The 13,627-nt window shown below is 45.7% G+C and overlaps 1 protein-coding gene across 1 annotated transcript in view; it reads left to right on the top strand.

The window, feature by feature from the left end:
• Nucleotides 1–212: 212 nt before the first annotated feature.
• arhgef10la (Rho guanine nucleotide exchange factor (GEF) 10-like a) overlaps nucleotides 213–13,627 on the top strand; it is a 128,352-nt gene continuing 114,937 nt past the window's right edge. Inside the window, exon 1 of the mRNA XM_080845657.1 lies at nucleotides 213–341. The gene's annotated coding sequence lies outside the window, so the exon portion shown is untranslated. The remainder of the gene's footprint in view (nucleotides 342–13,627) is intronic.

Here is a 13,627-nt window from a genome sequence, read left to right on the forward strand (position 1 = left end):
GAGAGAGAGAATGCAGGAGAGAACCAGAGTGAGACGGCCAGTGCTGTGCAGAGAACGGGGAACTTGTGTGTGAGTGAGCGAGCAAGTGTGTGTGTAGGAAAGTTAACCGCTCAGGATATTCTCTGCTGTCCAATTCCAAGTGACCTGCCTGCCCGGTTACAGAGAAGGTGCCCCTGAACAGGAGGTGGAGGAGGAGGAGGAGGAGGATGAGGCAGGGCTGCAAACGCTGGTCAGTCTCGTAGCGTGAAGTTGTAAGGGGAGGTGGTTTGGGATTAAAGCCTGACCACAGAGGCACGGCACTCGAGACCAGCTGGTTAGGAAGCACTGCAGCACACAAGGAGGTGAGTCTGCTCATATACTTTATCATCCTGTGCTCTGTGTACATTTATTTTTCTCTCGTTCCCCCTCTCTCTCCCCCTTTTCTATCTAACACACACACACACAGGCTGTCTCTGCATGGCCTCCTTGCAACAAAGACGAGGGGGCAGTGTGAAAGGACATTGGATGGGGGTGGGAGAGGAGGCTGCTCTGTTTTGTGTGCTCTGCCCTGCTGTCCTCTAGCCCGTGGCTGTGGAGGGGAGAGAGGAGAGGAGAGGAGAGGAGAGGAGGGGAGGGGAGAAGGGGGATACGAGACACAAAGCCCAGGGGCTTAGTCTCAACGACAGTTTGGTCTGGACAATTAAACAGGCACTGACCTCCCAGGCTCCTCTGTCAGCACTGCTCCTCTTAATGCGACAGAAACAAGGATGGAGGAAGCCTCGTGCTCCTCCAGTGTGTGAGGAGGAGGATGGGGGGGACTGTGGACTAGGCCTACCCTCCTAAACTTTAGTGCTTCCTAACAAAACAATTAAGAAAAAGATAACAATAAGTTCATTAATTACTGTTAAGTGCTTGTAATTTAGCACGTTGAACAGTATGACCACACACACAGGGGAGGAGGAGAGCTCCTCATGATGGGATGTCCATCTCCCTGGCTGTGTCTCACAGGCCCTCAGTGCATTGGCATGCAGGAAGGCAACCTTATCATCCAGCCTCCCCCCCTAATCTGGCTCTTGGATGGAGCTCTCTTTGCTTCTCCTTTCCCTTCCCTTCCCTTTTCACCCATTTTTCCGTACCAGAATTCCAAGGGAATGACATTTCTTTTTTCTTTCTGTCTGCCAGGAGTTTCTCTCCCCTTTCTTTTTGTCCACCCCCCACCCCTCTTTCAAACACACACACTCTCTCTTGCCCTTTAAAAAGTTGCTGTCATTAACAGTCCGTGCATGTCCCAGGGGAAACTCGGGCACAAACGCACCCTGTCAGGGGTCCCCTCTCTCCCCAGCGTGGGGGCCAACGGTGCACAGCTGTGGCCCCTGGCTCTCCAGGGAGACAGCAGGGAGCTGGGAGCAGCGTGGGTGTTAGCCTCCCCGGGGGCCAGACACTGGATATCGCGTGGAGGGTGTGCCGCTCTCACGCCATGCTTGTTTTAAAAGATGTGCGGGTGCACTCCCTGCAAAGTTTGCACACTTTCTCCAAACTCATCTATTTGGCTGCCATAGAGAGCTATTCTGACTGACTACTTTTATGGACCCAGAACTGCTTTACTTAAGTGAAATATCGGTACACTTTATAGTGTCCTATTATGCTCTCAAATGGTAAGAGATATGATCAGTGTTGTGAGTGGGAACACGGCACATCTCTGTGTCATCAGCAGCAGGTCACTGTTGTTACCTCAAAGGCATTCCCAAGGGGTTCACCTGGCCTGGACCAGCTGTGATAGGCTTTATTTATGTATGACCTTGTGTGCCGTACTTTGTATTGTGAAAATAACGTCTATGATGTATGGAAAATAACGTCTTTGGTGATTTGGCGGTGACCAGCCCATGCGCTTTAGGAGAGTTAGCCCAGACTTCCAAAGAGACCGTATCATTACCAAGATCTGCTGCTTCGACCGTCTGGGAACTAATCACTGACTGTCACAGCATTGTTTGTTGTGGAGACAAACAAAATTCCAAGTCAACATATATTACATTGTTCGCCACAACTAATTATCTACACTTCAGTGGCACCAGTCTACATGGAACATGGCCAGTAAGCGCCTTGTTTGGGGCAGTGGCTGCTTGAGCGGAGGCTGAGATGTGGGCATCAGCAGACTCCTCTGACAGAGGTCATCCTTCAGCGCCTCCCTGCACCAGCTGTGGGGGAGAACAGTAGAACAGTAGGCCTGTGCTGGACCATCAGCAGCAGCAGCAGCCCACATGTGTGTGAATTATGCATCCATGCATGTCTGAGCAGGGCATCGGAGCAGCTGGCCCTGAGACACAGAGCGTCAACAGTGAGACCAAGAGGGCCAGACCCCAGGCAAAGTGCCCATGTGTTTTTGTGTTTGTTTGTTGTTTTTGTTTTATTGTTCCACCATTTAGGGAAATGTATGTGTAACCTAGTGGTAGTTAGGTCTTGGCTCTGCTATGCGACTACGCCACTTGGTGCCTTTCTCACCAAGATATGTTGTTGTGTAATTGTACCTTCTGAGAGAGACAAGCGGGCTCACGCCCAGGTACGTTCTAGTGACGACAGAGACGTGGTATTTCAAAGAGAAAAATAATATTTATTAATACATGGCTAACTGACATTAAAATGAGGCAAGAGAGGGAGTAATGACTGCCTCCATGGTAGGGGGCATAGGGAGCAGCTGCTGCAGGGGGGGGTTACCTGTCCTGGGGAAAGGAGTGAGACCGACACGCCACCCGTGCTCTTGATTCGTTTACCTACTCACACTTTCACACACACACACACACACACACACACAACACACATAGGGACAAGCACTGCAAACAAGGATAACAGAAAATGGTGAGGTACAAGTTACCACTCAGAAAAGGACATGCAGTGCGCGAAGAAGAAGGACTCGGATCCAGTGACCTGCCCCGCAGACAGCTACCACCCTCTGGGGAGGAAAGGGAAGGAGGGGTTGGAGTTAAGCCTAACTGGCTAAAACCAGGCAGAGTTCTAGCTATGGAAAAGCCTACTCAAACTAGGGAAACAATGCTAGGGCAGCCACTACAGCACAAATCACTCTAGCACCGCAGGGAGGAGAGGGGACAATAATAAAAGTGATAAAAATCAGCACGCTAAACCTAGCTCACACCTAGGTTTAGTCAACCAAACCAAGATAAAAGCAAACAAGATAAAACGATGTCAAAAGCTGAAAGCACACAAATTTTACTACAGGCAAAGCAGCAGTGGCAAATCTTCCTAGATAAAGGAACCAACAATCTGTCATGAACAATGATTCAAAATGAGCACTCACATTATGATGAATATGACAGCACGTATTGTCGCAGGTTACCTTTATGTGCATGCGTCACTGACGGAACACCCACTGAACATAAAGCTCCAGGCGTTTCCCAACCAACACTTCAACCAGTCTTCCGTCCGTTACATCGGGTGTGCTTGCTCGGTGTCTAACCCAGACCTTCGGTAGCGTACAGGCATACCCGGAAGCGTTTGGGTGAACGGTAAACACCTGTTGCCAAATAGTCACTTTATGCATGAAAGATCATTTAGCTGAATTGCTAACAAGCTGTATTCATAGTTGAAATAAAACAGGGGCACATACCTTATGCAACAATAGCACCCAGAGCAAGAATGTGGAAACCCAGACACCTGTATTTCCCTACCTGGTGAGATGGTTATATAGGCGCAGCACTTTAGCTAAGTAATGAACAGCCACGGAGTGCTACTCGGGGGCGTGGCAGAGCCGGACCGGAGCTACGGTGGCTGCTTTAGAACAGGACAGCAGTTCTGCCGGTTACATTCTACCCCCCCATTTGTTATCGGCGTCCCGCAGATAAAACAAAAAAAACACCCTATATAATAAATACAATCCTAAAATGAGCTCTTAAAACCAGGGTCGGAAACCTGCTGTAGTCCTATTAATAGAGCCAGGCACCTGGGAGTTCATAGTCCCATCCACGGTGGTCCTAGTCACCGACACTGGGAGGTGATTGGGGTTTCCATGCCTTCCTGCAGTGCCCCGGGATGTCCTCCGTGGAGGTAGTATACGTACACGACCACCAGGGCCCGGATCTGTGGGGACAGGTAGAGCAAGGCTAGGAAAAGGCAGTTCAATCTGCTCATAGGGATTTACAGACCCAGAGGCTGCTGCAGGAGAAAGAGCCGGGTTGGGTGGTGCATGTTGCATTGAAGCATCAGGAGGACTAACAATGCCCAACTGTCCCGCCTCATCCTCTTCAGTACTTTCGGGCTCCGCTACTGGGGGTTCTGGAGGTGCAGCAGGGGGGGGTGGCCAGTGACTCCATGGGACCGGCTGCAGCATGGTCTGCTGTACTTGACGGGGAACCCGCTGGTCATGCTGTTCTGGGGGTTCTGGAGGTGCAGCAGGGAGGTCTGGCCAGTGACTCCGTAGGGCTGGCTTCAGCATGGTCCGCTGTACTTGACTCTGTAACCTCTGGTCATGCCGCTCATTCCTTCGTGGCGCCACAGTCTGCTGCACAGGAACCGCTCGATCACCATCACACTCTCTAGCATAATGCCCAGGCCTCTGGCATCGCCTGCAAACAACAGAGGGAGAACGTCCAGGCCTAGCCTGGCCTACTGGTACCTGCAACATAGCCAAGCTGCTAATGAGCTGGTGAATCTGTTCTTGCTGTGCAAGCAACATTGTTCTTAATTCGGTCATCTCCAACTTTAATGGGTTTTCCTGGGGTAGGTAGCTGTTCTGCTGGACTGTAGAGGACTGCATGGTACAGAGGGATGGGACAGAACAACTTCCACCTCTAGCGAAACCACTGGGCCTACCTTCACGCTCCCACTGGACGGCTTCAGCTCGTACTTCCAACATAGAAAGCCCTGGGGTCTGGCGGACCAACCGCTTCAGCTCCCTGCGGAGATCGAGGTCAAGGAGATGCTCTACAAATGTATCCCGCAAAAGGACATCAGGGTTAGGCACTGCAACAGGGGAACTCTGGGTCACTTTATTCATGAGAGAATAAAGGGCATGCGAATATGCTAGAAAGGACTCTCCATGAAGTTGTCTTCTAGAGAAAAAGCTCTCTTGTAAGGCAATGTAAGATTTTGGACAACCATAGAGTTCTTTCAGTATAGATAAGACCTTTTCTGGATCCTCCCTCTCGGCCTTAGTCCTATACTTGATCTCATCCTTAGCCTCCCCATCCAAGTGGTCAAAAATAAAATAGGCTTGATCAAGTGCGTCCAAGTGTCTTGCCCTTATGCTAGCATACACTTCTTCCACCCATTCCACAATACCCATCCCCGCTCTGCCCCTGAACATTGGGCACTTTTTTTCGCTAGGGAGGTACAACACTCGTCCCTGCTGTAAGTGTTCTTTCTTTGCCTGAAGTTGCCGCACCTGCTCCCTCAGTTCCCGTAGCTCGTTATCCATGACTACAAACGAAGAACAGTGCAGTTAGTCAGGCAAAAAAACTAAAACACAAATAAACAAAACAGGGTATCTGCCGTCAGCCAGTCGGGGCGCTGTTGTTGTCCAGTGTAGATGTCCCACGACGTGCCAACTGCTGCTTTGCCTAAAAGTTCTATTACACAGCTTTTAACAAAAACACAAAGAAAAACAAAACAAACCAGAAATACACGTCTCTGTGTACCAGATCCTGCCGAACTACGCCAATTGTAACCTAGTGGTAGTTAGGTCTTGGCTCTGCTATGCGACTACGCCACTTGGTGCCTTTCTCACCAAGATATGTTGTTGTGTAATTGTACCTTCTGAGAGAGACAAGCGGGCTCACGCCCAGGTACGTTCTAGTGACGACAGAGACGTGGTATTTCAAAGAGAAAAATAATATTTATTAATACATGGCTAACTGACATTAAAATGAGGCAAGAGAGGGAGTAATGACTGCCTCCATGGTAGGGGGCATAGGGAGCAGCTGCTGCAGGGGGGGGTTACCTGTCCTGGGGAAAGGAGTGAGACCGACACGCCACCCGTGCTCTTGATTCGTTTACCTACTCACACTTTCACACACACACACACACACACAACACACATAGGGACAAGCACTGCAAACAAGGATAACAGAAAATGGTGAGGTACAAGTTACCACTCAGAAAAGGACATGCAGTGCGCGAAGAAGAAGGACTCGGATCCAGTGACCTGCCCCGCAGACAGCTACCACCCTCTGGGGAGGAAAGGGAAGGAGGGGTTGGAGTTAAGCCTAACTGGCTAAAACCAGGCAGAGTTCTAGCTATGGAAAAGCCTACTCAAACTAGGGAAACAATGCTAGGGCAGCCACTACAGCACAAATCACTCTAGCACCGCAGGGAGGAGAGGGGACAATAATAAAAGTGATAAAAATCAGCACGCTAAACCTAGCTCACACCTAGGTTTAGTCAACCAAACCAAGATAAAAGCAAACAAGATAAAACGATGTCAAAAGCTGAAAGCACACAAATTTTACTACAGGCAAAGCAGCAGTGGCAAATCTTCCTAGATAAAGGAACCAACAATCTGTCATGAACAATGATTCAAAATGAGCACTCACATTATGATGAATATGACAGCACGTATTGTCGCAGGTTACCTTTATGTGCATGCGTCACTGACGGAACACCCACGGAACATAAAGCTCCAGGCGTTTCCCAACCAACACTTCAACCAGTCTTCCGTCCGTTACATCGGGTGTGCTTGCTCGGTGTCTAACCCAGACCTTCGGTAGCGTACAGGCATACCCGGAAGCGTTTGGGTGAACGGTAAACACCTGTTGCCAAATAGTCACTTTATGCATGAAAGATCATTTAGCTGAATTGCTAACAAGCTGTATTCATAGTTGAAATAAAACAGGGGCACATACCTTATGCAACAATAGCACCCAGAGCAAGAATGTGGAAACCCAGACACCTGTATTTCCCTACCTGGTGAGATGGTTATATAGGCGCAGCACTTTAGCTAAGTAATGAACAGCCACGGAGTGCTACTCGGGGGCGTGGCAGAGCCGGACCGGAGCTACGGTGGCTGCTTTAGAACAGGACCGCAGTTCTGCCGGTTACATTCGGGTACAATAATATTCGTTATGCTCTCCGCGTTGTGTACAGTACAATACACAGCATCCATATTGAAGGTTTAAGGTTTTTGGGCTATTTTGAATGTGTGCGTACGTACTGTTTGTATTTGTTCAGCTATTCCCTTTGATGCGTCTAACACTGCTCTCCATCTCGTTAAAGGTTGAGACAAATTGCCAACTACATGCACTTAAAGCACCGCAGAGGTTAGGATGTCATTCTGTTCAAGGAGTGCGTATCCTAAAATACTGGGATTTATTTAGTTGCACGTTATGTAACAGTATGTGACAACATGGGGCAAAATCACTCGGAAATGTTGCAAGCATTTCTCTCTGCTCTGGTTTGCTTTGGCAGCAGGGGATGACATGATCTGTCTGTGTGTGCAGTTCACACAGGGCCGTATCTCCTTAAATGGCTTACCGAAGCTCTTACGCTGACGGTGTGAATGCCTGACCTTCCCTCTCCTCTGCACAGGAGCTTCTTTGATCAGGCACACAATGACACCCCCCCTCCCCCCCATCCCAACAATCACTTGTCCTTTACAGCAAGACTTCTTTTAAAGCCCAGACCTGATGGTGGGGGATCAAACTAAGCTTTGTCAGCCATCACCCACGCACCCTTAAAGGAATCCCTTCCAAGTAGTGTGCGTCTCCTAGCCCACCACTCCACCGCTGAGTAAATTCCATGTGTGTTTACACTGTGCCAACAGCATCTGTGGCCGTGTGGCTATTGTCCATTGATCTGGACACACACTTGCGGTCACTGTGTCTGGCCCCGTGGCTAGCCTGTGCATTATGCATACGGTTGAGGAGAGACTCCGGCGGGGGCCTGGTGCTGAGTGCATCCCTCTTGTCACCAGCCACTGTAAACGCCTGCTACTGTACAAAAGTGCTTCACTGTCACGCCTCTGTGTTTATGGACACATCACCTTAGACACTGCCACCCAGGCCTGACAACAAACACTGCTGTCATAGGCTGGCATGTTTGTGTCCAGCTTACATGCTAACGTATGTTAAATTGTAATGGGTAACGTGGTAGATGGTGGCATTTGGTTTTGACAGTCTACATTACACCCTGTTGGCCCAGCGATTTTGAGCGTATACGACACATTCCAGAAATGTGTTTTTCTCTGATCCGCTTAATGTGTATTCGAAGCCCTTGTTTATGTAATGATTCACTGTAATCACTTCATCTGCTGTGTCACCAGACTCACAGGCTCAAGCACACCACTGCACACTTGCTCCTCTCACTGACTCGATAGACTTTTTCAAACATTTCTCTGGCAGAATCCATGACTACTATGAGTCCATTGATCATTGTAACTTGAAGTTAGCAAGTCATTGTTTGCTAGGCAACACCTGAACTACACTGTGTCGTGAGAAGACTTGAGAGCTGTACAAAACTACATGTTTTCTATTTACAATTACCATTTATTTTCAATGCCATAAATGCCATATAATAAACAACTTACTAACCTCGACCGTTCGGTAATGCATGGAAATATCAGACTTCGGCTTTTCTCGCAATCGCTCGGTAGATAAAATTGATATTTCTGATATTTCCCTGCATGACCTCACGCTCGGTTAGTAAGTAGTTAATAATGCCTTAACTTTAAACACTTGAAGTATTTTTCGACTGGTATGACTAAAACATTTTATTGTTGAGGTCACTGGAAAGAGCAAGCAACTTCTAAATCTTCGGCTCTTATTCCTTTGGGAAAGCTGAATCAATAATCCATAAAAACACATCTAATAAGTGTCCTTTGATGACAGTGCCTTATGAATGACCAAGCCTGTCCATTGTAAATAGCTGGATGGCTTTGAACTCCTATCGTCTAGATGTTTTTTAGCCGTAGCAATGCAGCCTTACATCAGGATCCTCTGTTCTGTCTGCATCCAGCTAAACCTCTAACATATTTCATGGAGCTGACCCCTTGACCTGTGAGGTAATGAACTTTGTCAGTGACAAAATGCTGGAACAATGCTTTGAGAGTTTGTGCCGAGGGGTTTCCCCACAAAAGCCTCTTTGTGCATCCGAGGACTGAGTGGGCCTGTAACAGAAACTGGGTTTGTTGTGCTCTCTTATGCCAGGACTAGACTATATGAATTCAGCCCGATTTAAACACTTTTGTGTCGTTACCAACAAATTATTAACATTGGGAATGACAAGCTTGCCTTATAGTGTAACATCATCGAAGAACAGCGATATGACATCTGGGGCGCCCCACTTTCCCTCTGGCGAAAAGTCTAGCATGTCAGAACTCCTACGATGTGATCCTTCACACTGACGACAGAGTGCTCTCTTGCGTTCATATAGTGAACCTGGTAGCTAGCTCCATTTATGTAATGTTCTTGACATAACACATTTGTTACCTCAAGTTCTCTTTTAAGACATGAGTATATTACTTTTTATGCTCTTAATTGTTCTGATGTTAAAAAGGGACCTCTTAAAAATTACAATTCTTATGAATACAGAGAAACATTTGCACAAAGCCTTTTCTGATGACACTTGTTACAGAAACCGGTCCTCAACAGTCCTTTCTTTCTTTGCTTTATCTTAGCTGAACCCAAGACCACCAGCATCACACATAGCCCTTCTGTAGCCATCGCACATGTTGTTTCTGTAGCCATGATTGATCATATCTTGATTCCTCCTCTGTGACGACCTGGACGTGGACACACAAGGACGTAAACAATGAACTGTCTGGCTCAGACTTGTAGTATATGGCCAGTCTCCCAACCAAGACATGCCAAGACTTGATGGCACCACGATTGCCTGATCTGACATGGTGAATATCGTGAAAGACTAAAATATTGTGTAGTCTGATCCTGGCATTAGTGACCAGCTCAATGGGATCAGAACCACATGAACACAAGCTACGAAGATACTGTCCCAGGATAGCTATTGTTAGAACATGAACACATCAGATATTTTCATGACCCTTGGAAGGCATTACTGAATACATTTCCTCATGGACATCCCGATTCCAATTACTGCTGGACCTAGTAGAACCCTATGGAAAGCCAAAAATGACATAATTAAAAATAAATACATATGTAAAAATGTGAGTCATAAATAAATAAAATGACTAAAAATGCACCAAAGAAAAGCATTAGAAAAAATATATCATGCAGTTATGTGAATGGAAATGGAAAATGAGTCCTTTTTATTTACTGTTACATTTATTTACGCTTACATTTATTCCCAAATACATTTCTTCCTCCTTTTATTTTTCTATTTATTTACACATTTTTTACCGTACTATTTCCCGTACCGTATTTATTTCTTCTCGCGCCTTTTTACATTTCTTTCTCCTACATTTACATTTCTGGCTGCATTTATTTCTGGCTGCATTTATTTCCGTATTCATTCTTGTCTCAGTATGCAAATGAGGTGGGCTATCATTGGCCAGCGCACCGTGTCGCTCATTGGTCTCGCTAGGCCTCTGGCCTAAGTGTTGGTGAGAACTGAGAAGCTGTATGGAGAGATAGGAAGAGATTGAAAGCTATTTTGATGCAATTTGAATCACAATTTTTTTTTAATGAATCCACCGATCACTTGGAGTATGGTGGCGAGGGAGCTTCGAGGCTTCGCAGAGATGGCTGAGCGTAATAGGATGTCTATGTGGCTGAGACCTTGACTCCAGATTTCTAACCCTGCTCGCTCGCTACAATACGCCATACTCAAACGAAGATGCCCGCTACCTGTTGTGCAGTGGGATGTAGCAACAAAATAGGGGACGCAAACGTCTCATTTTATAGCTTTGGTGTATAGTACTTTCATTGTAGATGCACGACAGTTCATTTCCACGAGGGATCAATAAAGAGACTATCTATCAACTTTTTGAGAAAGTTAAAGAGCTGCACACATTGCCTTAGAGTCATTACAATCCTCACGTTATGTGTGGCCTGATTTCATGGGTTTGGGTGACAAATCCAGCGATTTTTTTCTCACTTGTCATTAGGGGGAATATTGTGTTGACAAAGCTCTGCAAAAGCTATCACGTCCTGCAGTTCACGTTACAACCGAGCTGACGAGAGCGGACAAGGATCTCAACTGCTGATGTGCACTGGTTGTGGTTAACTTGCTTAGCTTCTGTTAGCTAAACTAACGGTGCACTGTTTAACTTGGTTAGCTTCCGTTAGCTAAACTAACTGTTCACTGCTTAGCTTCCGTTAGCTAAACAAACTGAACCATGGCAAGCAAAACGATAAACCTCATACGTTAAGGTTGACAGCTTGGGTATGATCAGTGTGTGTGAAGGTGATATGTGTGTGTGAAGGTGACTAACGTGAGTTAGCTGGTTAGCTTGCATAGCTTTGGTTATAAGAATACAGAGCTAGGGGAGAGTGGGGTAAGCAGCTCGACCAATGAGAGAGACGGTGCGCTGGCCAATGATAGCCCACCTCATTTGCATACTGAGACAAGAATGAATACGGAATAAATGCAGCCAGAAATAAATGCAGCCAGAAATGTAAATGTAGGAGAAAGAAATGTAAAAAGGCGCGAGAAGAAATAAATACGGTGCGGGAAATAGTACGGTAAAAAATGTGTAAATAAATAGAAAAATAAAAGGAGGAAGAAATGTATTTGGGAATAAATGTAAGCGTAAAAAAATTTAACAGTAAATAAAAAAAGACTCATTTTCCATTTCCATTCACATAACTGCATGATATATTTTTTCTAATGCTTTTCTTTGGTGCATTTTTAGTCATTTTATTTATTTATGACTCACATTTTTACATATGTATTTATTTTTAATTATGTCATTTTTGGCTTTCCATAGAACCCAAGGAAAAGATGGAATCCCTAATCACTGAAGTGTTAAAGAGAATCTCACAATCAACTGTAAAAAGTATCAGGCCCTTTCTTGCAATGATGTAAGTCCTTTGTCACCAAGTCACTATGTTCCTGAGTTACTGAGAGCCCCATGCTGTGAAACACACTGGCTGTGTCACCATCTAGATTCATCTTTGCACACAGATGAGATTTCTCTTGGCCTGCATTGCCATGGAACAGCCCAGGAATGTCTCCATAGTGCCTTTTTGGGAGGGGGGCTGAATGAGTCTCCTTTCAGTGAAGCAGATGTGGAAACAATGATGGTGGTCACTCATGCTGTTTAATTATATCTGTGTGCTTACAACCTGCATCAGTGCCAATGTCCTTGTGGTTGAAGGTCTTTTATGGGACCCCAAGAGAGCGTCAGTCCTGTGAGTCCTTAAGGGCTCGATGAACTGAAGCACTTCTAGTACTGTGCTGTAAGTCCTTAATTAAGGGCTCGATGAACTGAAGCACATCTAGTAGTCAGTACTGTAAGTCCTTAAGGGCTCGATGAACTGAAGCACTTCTAGAACCAGAGGTGTCAAAAGTATTCACATTCATTACTTAAGTAGAAGTATAAATACAAGGGTTTAAAAATACTTTTGTAAAAGTAGAAGTATCAACTCAAGCTTTTTACTTAAGTAAAAGTATAAAAGTACTGGTTTCAAAACTACTTCAAAGTAGAAAAGTAAAAGTAATGTAAGAATTTTTTTCCCTTTAAGGACAGGGGCCTATGCACTACCCCACCTCCCTCAAAAAATATTATTTTTCTAAAGGCCAAAATGACTATAATGTTGTATTAAAATGTAATGTTGAAAAATGTCCGATGCACTAGGCTACCCGTTTCAGCTGCATATATGCCCATTGAAAATTATTACATTTTATGAATGCAAATACATTAAGGTACCATATGTGTACTAATAAGCATTAACATGCGTTTCATGGAGCGGAAGACAAGATAACTAGTTTCCTATAAGCATTGTAATAGTGCAAAAAGTCAAACTTCAGTGGAATGTTATCAATAACCTTTATTGGACGAGACCTTCCTGTATGTACATCACACTACCAATACGGTTTGTTCAGCCGCAAAAGCAGCAGGTTCACCTCAATATGCTTTTTCAAATTCGACGGCGAGTTTTTGAAAGCCATTAGCTCGTGGTACTTGGGTGCGCAGAGCTTGCATCTCAAAAAAATTCAAGGTACGGCCAGGGATGTACAAGGGTTGGCTGGTGTTGTTGGCCATCAACCTCCTCGCTGACACTTGGTTGGGAGTTTGATATTTCGCTGGTGAAGGAGTTCTCTGACACGAACATTTTTGTAATGGGCTTTTCAGCTGTCCTTGCTGGAGAGTTACGTGATTTGTAGCCTAACAGTTGATTTGTGTCATCTGCAGGTGCATCGCGTAGAAAAACAATAGGGTGTCGGAATGGTAGGCTATATCTGTTCATACTTCTCATCCAACCACAATCAAATTCACTCTATCCGGATGGCGCGATTTATCCGGCTAGGTTTTTTGTGTGTGACGTGTGTTTTTGAACGATGACAAGCCTGAATGAAAACAGACCAAAAATATATTTTTGTGACAATTTGTCACTGTATAGAAAGATCCATGCTGCAGACTTGCCAATGGGATATTACATTTCAAATGCATTACTTTGAAGATCCTCAAGGGCCATGGCTTCAAGCTAAGAGTGAGAAGGGGTGTGGTCATCCCTACATTTCCTTAAATGTTGTGTGTGTGTGCTTGCGCGTGTCAAAGGAGCCTGTGTGT

This window comes from Sprattus sprattus (assembly GCF_963457725.1).
Source record: "Sprattus sprattus genome assembly, chromosome: 10".
Taxonomy (NCBI): Eukaryota; Metazoa; Chordata; class Actinopteri; order Clupeiformes; family Clupeidae; genus Sprattus; species Sprattus sprattus.